At 37.5% G+C, this 11,913-nt stretch overlaps 1 long non-coding RNA gene across 1 annotated transcript; it reads right to left on the bottom strand.

Annotated features, from left to right (window-relative positions):
• Nucleotides 1-5,339: 5,339 nt before the first annotated feature.
• On the bottom strand, nt 5,340-9,778 carry LOC140233187 (uncharacterized). The gene is made up of 3 exons (XR_011901535.1): nt 9,435-9,778; nt 6,705-6,802; nt 5,340-6,265 (listed from the first exon to the last, which is right to left on the bottom strand). It is a non-coding gene; the product is annotated as an uncharacterized lncRNA (long non-coding RNA).
• Nucleotides 9,779-11,913: the final 2,135 nt, after the last annotated feature.

Genomic DNA, 11,913 nt, shown 5'->3' with positions numbered 1-11,913 from the left:
GGCATAAAATTACCATACAGAACGGTTGCTAATGTAAAGTTATAAGCTTAATCCTTTGGCAACTGATGATATAATACAATAGGCCTACGTTAATGCAATGAAAGAAGGGTGTCCATCATGATGCTCGTGGAAAACAGGGATAATGAAAAGAGAGACAGAAATAGTAAGAAAGAGAGGAACGTGTTATAGTAAACCTCACGACAGTCTTGCCAGATCAACTCACAATATATTACATGCGTACATATACATGCATGATTATATAGATTAAAAACAGGAGGCCTAATACAATTGACGCATAATATCAGTCTTTAAAAAAAAATAATCATCTAATCTTTATTATACCTTTTTGAAACAAATAATTAACTGAATCTAAAGTTTACCAATAAATAAACCAAAATGTTTGTCATTGTTTGATATCCTGAAGCTACATGTGCCAGGAGTATAGGTCCATCCATTTTGTTCTTTAGTTATTGTTTCTTGTTTGTTTGTGTGTTGGTCCGGAGGCACGGGAGGAAGAAGACATTTCGGGGACAGAATGTAATAACCACGGGGCGAAATAGCTGACACGGAAGAGTTCGTCAATGACAGGAAACTGAGCTGTTCAAAGCAACTTCCAACAGAACCAACACCATCCAGTGGCGTATCTAGGGAAAACGGCGCCCGGGGCAATTAAAAGGGGGAAAATAATTGCGCCCCTAATTTCTGAAAAATTAGTGTTCAACCCCAACCCCATCCCGGTATGGACTTTAAAGGGACTGTACAGTACTGGCTGAGGTGGGAATTCATGTTTTGAACATTCCTAAATGAGATAATGAGAAACCTCTTATGAAATATGAAAGAGCATGAAGAAGGATTCAACGTTTATTTGATGAAAATTGGTTTTCAGATGGCTGCAAAAAAGTGATAATGATAAAAGGCGACAGGCCACGCCTTTTATTAGGATCTCTTTGTTTCACCTTGTTTTTGGATATCTCAGCCATTTCAAAACTGATTTTCATCGAATAAACTTTTGATACCCCTTAGAATTGCATACTCTTTGACATCCCATAAAGTGGTTTCTGAATATCGCGCAAAACATTAAAAGCTACATCTTCACCTTGACCAGAACTGTACACACCCCCTTTTTTTTTAAAGTCCACATGATATGCTCTTTCAAGCACTTAAAATGGGTCTTTTTGAGGGTGATTTAAAATTTAATGTAATAAATTTTGATAAATTTTGGCGAGCGAGCGCAGCGAGTGAGCCAAAAATTTTTGTATTTCAGCTTAAAAAACATGCATGGAATTCTTGTCATTTTTTGGTTATTAATCAAGATATAGGCCTAGTGACGGCCTTTTATAGATAACGATTTTATACCAACAAATTGAGGACTTGAAAAAATACTCTCAGTTAGTACGAGCGAGTGAGCCGAAATTTGTATATTTCCGCGTCATCATCAACGTTTTGTTCTTATCTTGTTTGATTTGGTCTTTTGCGCCCCCCCCCCCATGTTCGAAACCGTTGGCGCCCTCTTTTGATCCAATCGGCGATCGCTTCAGAACGAAAGAAATTGCAGCCGCATATGCTCCGTGTAACATTTTGCCTGCTAAATATAAACTGACATGTGTGAACGCAATAGACGTTGTCATTTCGTATATACGCGTCATCATCACGTTTTGTTCTTATCTTCTTTTTTCATATAAATTTTGGCGAGCGAGTGCAGCGAGCGAACCGAAAATTTTTGTATTTCAGCTTACAAATAGGCATGGAATTGTCATTACAATTCTAATCAAGATATACTGTAGTGACGGCCTATAGATATATACCAACAAACTGAGGACTTGAAAAAATACTCTTGGTTAGTACGAGCGAGTGAGCCGAAATTTGTATATTTCCGCGTCATCATCACCTTTTGTTCTTATCTTGTTTGATTTGGGTTTTTTGCGCACCCCCCCCCCCCCACGTGTTCCGAAACCGCTTGCGCCCTCTTTTGATCCAATCGGCGCTCGCTTCAGAACGAATGAAATTGCAGCCGCTGCTCCGTGAACCATTTTGCCTGCTAAATATGAAATGACAAGTGTGAACACAATAGACATTGTAATTTTGTCCGCGTCATCATCACGTTTTGTTCTTATCTTCTTTTTTTTGATATAAATTTTGGCGAGCGAGCGCAGCGAGCTAGCCGAAAATTTTTGTATTTCAGCTTACAAAACATGAAATTCTTGTGTGAACACATTAAACATTGTCATTTTGTCTGCATCATCATCAAGTTTTGTTTTTATCTTGTTTGTTTTGATTTTCTGCCCCCCCCCATTCTCCCTCCCCCCTCCCCCGGTCCGGGCGAGGTTTTTTCTTTTTCTTCTTCTTCTTCTTCTTCTTCTTCTTCTTCTTCTTCTTCTTTTCTTTTTTTTTTTTTCTTCTTCTTCTTCGTTCCCCCCCCGTTTTTTTTTTTTCGTTTTTGGCGCCCCCAAGGAGTGGCGTCCGGGGCACGTGTCCCCCTTGCCCCCCCCTATAAATACACTACTGACCAACACTTCCACACACACGCAAACAGAACATCCTTATTTTGATTGACATGATTTATTGTCAATTCTGTATGGTATATAAAAGCTGCATGCGTACAGCACTACTAAAAGACTATATACTTCGTCGGCATTACCACGAACCGACGCTATTTCGTTTTTGAGCGAAAATGCAGTTCTGAGAAAATCGCGTTTAAAGATCTCACAAGTTTTAGACAACGTTTTCAATGACTTTTCCTGTCTTGTGTGTGAAAATTTTGACAGGGTGATGAGAGTGGAAGTTATTCTTCCTATCCATAGTGTAATTTTAGTGTGAATTCAAAAAAATTTACGATATTTCTGTCTTCAAACTCACTGCGTCGGTTCGTAAATCCATCGTTTCTTGCGCGCACCATAGGTTATGTACTTAAGCGCGGGTCCCACGAACCGACGTAAGTTGTATTACGCCGGTTCGTGAGACCCGCGCTGTAGGACCTGTACAATAGGTAACGTGCAATACGCGTGTATCTACGAACCGTCGCTATTTCATTTTCGTATGTGTTTACATACAAATACTATTAGGGCTATACCTGCTTATCAACAATAACCTTATTAATTGAAATTAATTGTCATGTAATGATTGTTGTGATGATTACAATACATTTAGTGATAATTAAGATGATAATACAAGCCAGTTTCTCTTAATTGTTCTAAAAAGAGTGTTGTCATTGTTTTCATCTTCATTTAGTACACGCATGTATTGTTATTATAGCTGTGGTTGATCGTTCCAAAGATTTCTTTGCCCCCCCCCCTTTTTTTGTGGATATATTATTATTTAACACTTTTGCATTTGGACATCTATGGTAATACATGTATTCGGTATACTGTGTTTCATATTTTTTTTACTTTTTACCGTTTTTTTTTACTTAATTAACTTACTTTTTCATTTTTTCACATTATTTTTAATTCAAATTCGGTTCACTTCTTTCATAATACACTGTAATTATGAATGTTTGTTCTAAGATGAAGGATACCGCTAAATCTTGGGAAAAAGACGTGCCAGTCAGTAATAATTACTTGTATTTACTCATCTTTCATACTCATGCATGCACTCTGTTATTTCTTTCTCTGAAATAATATATTAATTTCTTTATTTCTTATTATTCCACATATTTGTGACATTTACTTTGTCACAATTTTTATCAGTGTCATTATTGTCATTTGGCTCGCATGCGAATTCACTCATAATTCCTCATTTTCCATCTTTCTCTTTCCTGCTCAACAGATTCTATGATAGCTGCACCTGATCATATAAAGACATAAACTCATCCTGCATGCACTCTTCGAAACTGATAAACTCCTAAAAATACATGAATATCAACACTATCAGAATTTCAAGCTTCATTTTAAATATATAATAATGGTCATGTTTTATTATGCCTTTTGCAGCAATATATTGAAGAGGTACATTATGTAATCGAAGAAACATAGGTCCTCAATAGAATATCAAATTTGAATTATTCAGAGATGAGTAATGACAATGGGAAGGATAACAATTGTGGAAGAGCTCCATAAATCAATACATATCCAATGGCAAATGGAGATGGAATCAAGATTCAAGAATATGTGTAATTCAAGTTCATTATTATATCAGTTCTTGTGTGTTCACAACAAGAGGAACACAGTTCGAACATGCACACCAAATCTTACATCGTACATTTACATCTATAGAGTGCGGACGGAACATATACAAGAGAAAGAATAACATCCTCAAATTAATATATCAAGCATAACTACATGTATGTATATGACCACTCAAAGATGTTGCTGCATATGCATGAAGCTTGAGAGTGCTGCAACACCCATATGCTCAGATAAAAACTTGATGTATATCATACAAAAGAGAAGAGGTACTGCATGTACATGTAGTTACACTATTCACAGGACAGTAGAGAAAAAGCACGAGAGAGGGAAATGGGTGTCTAAAATAGGTCGATGTAAGGAGTGCCAAGCCAATTAAGTCTCTAATAGAAGTCATACATATATAAGGAAACAAATTAATCACAACATAAATGATCATGCTCATGTTAACCAATAATTAGCATCTAAAAATGTGTGTAGAAAGCCCATAATATCAGCCTTTCGCCCCGAAGGCTTGTATTATGAGAAAAGAGAAATTTTGGCCGACCCCCCCCCCCCCTCCCTGTGAATCCTTAATCCACCAGTACTATAAACACATTCTGAGAATGTGTTTTAGTACATGTACTAGCAAATTCACAAGAGGGTTGGGGAAATTCAGCCAAAATTGTGTGTGGCTAAAATAATTAAAAAGAAAGGTCATCAGCAAAACTACGGGGTGGATGCAGACGAATTTTCATGTGATGACTAAAAAATATGCAGCTAAAGGAAAAAAAAAAAGACGGCGGAGAGGGGCCAAGGCTAATTTGACTCCCCTCCCCCCCCCCCACCAAAAAACAAACAAACAAACAAACACCACTGTTTTACAGCACCTTTCAAGGACTCTTAATTTTTTGTTTGTTAAAAACAAACGTCTCGAAGTAAAGAATTCCATATTGTAGGCGAAATGTAGACCGATACAGTGTATAAAGTGTACATCCCAAGCTATTAAAGAAAAAAAAAACAGATTATGAATATCATTTAAAGTAAGAATTTCAGTGTGTTTAATCATCTTTAGTTGAGTTGCAAATGACATGTACATATTTAATACGAGCAGTAAACTTCGAAGCGCCCCCAAGCCCTTCTATACTTAATTATTCATGTGTAAAGGTAGCGCCAGGGCACTCTGGTGGTCTAGTGGTTATGACGCTGGTCTAGTAATCCAGAGGTCGTGGGTTCGAATCCTGCTTGGGCTGCCTGTGATTTTTTTTTCACAGCAGCCTACAAACTGCACACTGCAGTTGTGTGCGTTACTACGGATGGAGACAAATGAATAATCTATTATTTTAATATACGATGTTTGACATCCTTATTGCAATCACTTTCTTTAATCGTGAATTTAGAGACATAATGAATTTTTATTAAAAGAACTCAAATTTCTGTATTTTGTTGTGAGTTTGCATGGGAACATACACGTATCATAATTTACAATTTTAGTTAGATAAAGAACATCTTATAACAGAACAGTCTAGTGATGGTTGAATAATTATGTCAATTTGTGAAAAGTCCTATCATTTACATGGAGTGCATGTTCCCATGTTTATAAGAATCATACGTGACACATTCAAAGTGGGTTGAAGACAACAAAATAATAAATAAAAGAATAAAGGAGAATAGAACTTAATCTGATTACAGCATCATCTAAATATTGCCAATGTGCACTTAGAAATCTATCAAGATTTATCACAAGGTTATGATTACCACACAAAACCTTCAAGATTTATTATCATGAAATACATACCAATGAACACTTAAAAAAATCTAACGTTCCACATCCACATGAAGCTTTCCTTGATATAAATGTCTCTCTGTAGTGTTATTAAAGTGTAGCAAAATTGTAATTATGACATCACAGAATGGAATGCATTGTTTTCACCTTCAATCTTAGGATCTCCTTTCATGTTTCCACTTTACAATCACATTTCACTGTAGATATACCGTCCTTATGTTGTCGCCCTTCATCCCAATTTCTCCCTTCTATCCTATCTGTAGATTGTCTTCTTTCCTAAGCCATTGTATTCACATTCCTTGATGATCAGCACGATGCTGTACTTTTTTCTTCTTCTCTGAAACAGTCCAGCTCTTCGCTACTGCATGGCATCAGTCATCTGAAAGAAAAGACAGAAATTAAGAACTTTCGATTAAAATCAAACATCATGATACAAGATACAACTTTCATTTTGAGAAAAAGAAATCAGCCAACTAAACTGTAGTTGAAATTATTTTGCTCTATTTATTTAAACATAAAACAAAACGGTATACAGGATCAAAGAATGTCAAAAAAATACTGCTGTTTTTGATGCATATTCAAATTGTCTCGCCTTTTACATATTTTAATGATGCAAGATCTTATGTCTAGCACTTAGTAAGTCTCATGTAGAATTTAAATTATTATTCACATGAATAAATCTGCATGTCCTTGTAAACAAGGCATTGCTTTGAAAAAGCTGAATATTACTAATTGCATCTGGGAAAGAGTCTACGACAATCAAACTTGTTTATTATCAGAGACTTTAACATCTTAATAAGACCTAGACTCTACATTACCATTGTATTCACATCCGTTGGTGATATACACGACCCTGTACTTTTCCTTTTCTTTTCTGAGACAGTCCAGTTCTTCGCTACTACATGGCACCAGTCATCTGAAAGAAAAGAAAGAAATTAAGAACTTTTGATTAAAATCAAACATCATGGCACAAGATACAACTTTAATTTTGAGAAGAAACAAAAATCAGCCAACAAAACTGAAGTTGAAATTATTTTGCTCTATTTATATTAAACATAAAACAAAATGGTAGGCCTATGCAGGATCAAAGAATGTCAAAAAATGCTGCTGTTCGTATTTGATGCATATTCAAATTGTCTCTTCATTTACACATTTTACTGATGCAAGATATTATGTTTAGCACTTGGTATGTCTCATGTAGAAATTGAATCATCATTCACATGAATATAAATCTACATGTATTTGTAAACAAGGCATTGCATTGAAATAGCTGAATATTACTACATGTACCTGCATTTGGGAAACAGTCTATGACAATCAAACCTGTTTCTTATCAGAGACTGTAACATCTTAATTAGACCTAGACTCTACATTATCATTCAGCTTTTAAAGGTATTAACCATTCACCTATAAAACACTGGCATTGTCATGTGCATCATATTTCTTTGATACTGCACATATTTTCATGAAGTCTGCACAAGAATGCAAATGAAACACGTCTGCTGTTTGGTATTTATGAAAAAAAAAATCACTAACCTGGAAGTCCTTGGCCTTAGAAATAACATGTGGCGAGTTAGTAGGAATTGACGTTAAAATAGAATAAGAATAGATCTACTAAATAGGCCTTTGCCTCATGAATGTCTGGTCTAATTATAGACTAAGTGAAGTCTAGACCTTTCACTTTTAAGTTACCAGTGGTTCACAAAATTTATATTATAGATCTAGACTACATCTAGATCTAGACATCTAATACTATTAGATCTTGGCAACTTTTGTCTTTGTGACACGAAATTAACACGTCACGGATGATATTGCGGCGATATCCAACAGGATGACAGTACCACTATTACTGACTCAGTAAGTTGACATAGATAACTAACATCAACTTGTTAACGTACGTTAGAGATGGCACCATATACAAAAGCCGGTGACACTGACACTGACAGATCGAACGACTACGTATAGACTAACGTTAAAGAGTTAGACTCGCCATCTCAGTAAGTCGGCCAAAGACAAAGTCAATACAGGGCTAAGTCAGTGTTACTGTTATGTTAGGCCTAACAAATGTTAACGGTTACTCGGTTAGGTTAGGTTTACCAGAACTCAAGAGTCCTGGTTAAATCAGTCGAGGGACATTTCTTAGAAGTCCTTCGATTCCAAGAATAAAAAGTGTGAAAGAACAAAGGGAAATAAGGAAAGAAGAAAGGACAAAAGATTATGTATGGCTGCTGTGGAAATCGACAGCGCCACTGTATCACTATCAATCAAGCGTAAATATATAAACGCCATTTGGTTGGGCCACATTCACAAGTTTTAGGGGAAAAAAGCCCCACCGCTGTGCTTAGGTACTCCACTCGAACTAACGTTAGACATACTGTACACTACACACAGTACGGTACTAGGGCTGAATTCACAAGTATACTTTAACACTGCACTGTACAGGAAAGCCACCTAACCTGTAGAGTACTCGTAGTGTTTAGGTAGTATCACTAGACCACATACTGTCATAGATGACATCTACACCAACGCTGCACACTGGCACTGGTCTGACGGTCCCTGACCAGGAAAAATCACTGTTGGACACTGACCAGTAACTTTTTCAGGAATGGACCAGTAAAGATTGGGGGAAAAAATGGGTGGACTCTACCTACTATTACCACTAGTCCAGAGACTCCAACTCTCCCGTTTTCGACGGGAGATCTCCCGCCGAAAACCCATTTTTGCAAAATCTCCCGTTCTCCCGTTTGAGATTTAATTTCTCCCGCCCTGGCTCTGTGTCTCCCGTTGGAAAGGATTTCTTACTTATTGCTATTGTATGTTGAAAAAATAAGCCTTAGATAACACCAGAGGGCATCTAGAACCCTAGAAATTTCGCGCTTCGCACACATCAACTTGGAGTCTCCCGTTTGCTAGGGGTTTCAGGCGGGAGAATCTCCAGATCAGAAGGTGCTATGGGTTGGAGTCTCTGCTAGTCTAGATGTAGATCTAGAGCTAGACTACCGTGTACCGGTATGGCTCTGAACTGTGTTAATTTGACTTGGTCTTAGACTTCAGCTGATCTTAGTTTTAGTAACTGGTACCGGTATTACAAGTAAAGTCTTAACTTATAGACTTAATAGTTAGACTTGAAAGTAAAAGTCTAACATGTCTAACTTTATTCTTTACTCTTCCTTTGAGTTTTACTGTTAGACTTTTTTTTTTTTTTTTTAGTACGCCTACTTTGTCAATCTCATGATTTCATTTTCAACTCAAAAGTCAAGGCTTTAAATAGTGTCTTCGAGACTTTGAAATCTTGCAATCTGCATGTCTTGCACACAGACGTTACGACTACAGTACTCAGTAGTCTCAGAAGTAACGACATAAGTTGAAAAGAAACAATAAATAATATGATTTGGGATCTAATTTGAAATTGTATGGCGTTTACAGACTAGGCTTCATAAGCATCACGCGATTGAATACATGGGACTACACACTACCGCAATTAATGGTTATGGTAGTCCAACTGAAACTGTTATTTTGAGCATGATTTTAATAGGATTATAGCTTACCATTCACTTCACTCGTGGACAGTGGGCTGGCTTAGGCCGTCATTCATCTTTCAGAAGGTTTGGTTCTCACTCTGAGATCTGGATTAGGGCCAAAACCTAATTCTAGGCCAGTAAGTTGAACAAAGCTCAAAGTAACGCAACTGCGACAGTTCGTGAAACCCGCATTGCTCTTCACCGTAGCAATTCGGGTTTTACGAACCGGCGTATCTTTCGTGCGTCGGTTCGTGAAACTCCTTTTTCTCAATTTCTCGATATTTCGAGTACCGTCGTTTTTTTCTTTCTTTGATAAAATTAAGAATAATTAATTTTGTGATCTAAAATTTTGGGATTCGGTAGAGTTTTGAAAGCACTTTCATTTGGTACCAATATCTCGATTTTGAAAATTTTGACCAAAATCGAAATAGCGTCAGTTCGTGAAAACGCCGACGACTTAATGAAAAAGAAGAATTCCCATTTCTATCATACGCATCTTTAAGAATTTAATCATAATAATAAGTATGCTGATGAAAGCGCAATTCCACAATGACAATATTAAATACAGCCCGAGGATGCACGTAGAAAAACTATATTCATACCAAAATAAAGTATCAACAAATTAGACGTAGAATAACTCTGGATTATAGAAGAGACGGAAATCACCTCAAGTCGCTTCCATTTGCTAATTCGTACAAAATATAATTATCTCGAATCATATTTTGCATGCATGTATTATATGTTATGCTCTTTGCCCCATTTTGTCGGTAACATTGCATAATGTTTTATAAGCTTAAGTTTAATGTTTCACATGTTTTTTAACAGCTCTTTTTTTCTTGATTTACAGCAGGGGCGACAATCCGTTTTCATGATGGTGGGGGAGGGGGGGGGGGGGGGGGGGGCTGGGGTGGCAAAACTTGAAAGATCCGTGCGTGGTTCCAGCGGAGCGACTTTTGGAAGGGGGTATAATACAATCCCCCTCCAATCGCATGGGTAAGAGGGTCAGACCTGAAATTCAACGATATGGTGCACAACTCTTAGTGAAATATTTGAATTTTTTCTATAAAAAAATAAAGAAAAATAAATATTCAGAGAAATGGTACATCTCAGTTCCTGTTCCCCATGTGCTTCATCACTGTTAAGTATCGAATAATGGAGGAGGGGAGGATGTGGAAGGGGGATATACCCCTTCCACACAACATATTATTATAAGAGCTGTTGCATCTTTTATATTTTGAATAAAACGATCTGATGCACATGCACTTTTTGTGGAATATTCAGAAACTTGTAAATGCCCAAAAATCAAGTCATTGGAGGTGGCAAGCAATCGGAGGGACGGGGTGGGATCCCCCTCCCATTCGAGGGAACTTTTGTATTTTTTTTTTAAATTGAAATTCAACGATCTGGCGCACAGTTTTGGTGGGATATCTGGAAATTTGTCAATCAGAGAAGTCTGTTCAGGAAGACCAAGCTGGGGAAGGCCCCAAAGGATGTGGGAGGAGGTATCTCCCTCCCACATAAAGGAGCTTTAAAATGCATTTTGATGATTGCAATTCAACGATCCGTACACTTCTGGTAAAATGTTTAGAAAATTGTCAATCCCTTAAGTGTAGCCATGGTCCCCTAAAACACCTCCCAAATTTATGGAACCGAGCGGGGGAGGGTGTGGGGGAGATTTTACATGTTCGAAATCGAAATTCAGCGATCTTGTGCAATTTGGATGAAATTTATGTGGAAAATTTGAAAATCAGAAAAGCAAGAAAATTTCCCACATCTCAAGAAATAGTGGGAGGGGGCAAAATGTGTCCCCTCCCCATTTTCATGGGGGCATGTGAGAGGAGATATCCCCAACCCCTCCCATGATACGAGGAAGCTTTTGCATTTTTAGAATTGAAATGAAATGATGTGATAGGCCCTAGACAGTTTTGATGGAATATTTGGGAAATAATAATTGTCAATCACTGAAGATAGTGTATTATATAGATAGGCCTATATATTCAGGCCTACATCTATGAAAGGGAGAGAGGGGGTGACTGGAATTTGATATCCCCCTCTATATGAGGGAACTTAAAATTTTTGGAACTGAAATGGAATCCGAGTGCACACTTTTATAGAGGATACATTTGGGATTTTGTCTATCACAAAATCATATACTAAATCTATGGCATACTATAGGGAGGATGGTATCCCCTTTCTACTCGCGATGAGATTTTGCATTCTCAGAATTTTGGACAAGTTTCGATAAAACCCAAGCAAGGAACATTTCCACATAGGCCTACTCAGGAATTATGAGGGGGGGGGGGTTCAACTTAATATGATTGCCCCAATATTTCCATAGGGTACAGCTGTCCCTACGCCCCCCCCCCCCCCGGGTCAATAGAATTTGAACTTGGTGTAGAGACATAGTAGAATCTGACGTTTATCCAGTCTGAGCAGGGAGGTGGAACTTCCACTTCCCTGGTCAGAGCATAGCGGGCAGAAACCGACTCACAGGCCGATATGATGT

The sequence above is a fragment of the Diadema setosum genome, chromosome 9 (assembly GCF_964275005.1).
Source record: "Diadema setosum chromosome 9, eeDiaSeto1, whole genome shotgun sequence".
Classification (NCBI taxonomy): domain Eukaryota; kingdom Metazoa; phylum Echinodermata; class Echinoidea; order Diadematoida; family Diadematidae; genus Diadema; species Diadema setosum.
This window is presented reverse-complemented; position numbering and strand designations above follow the sequence as displayed.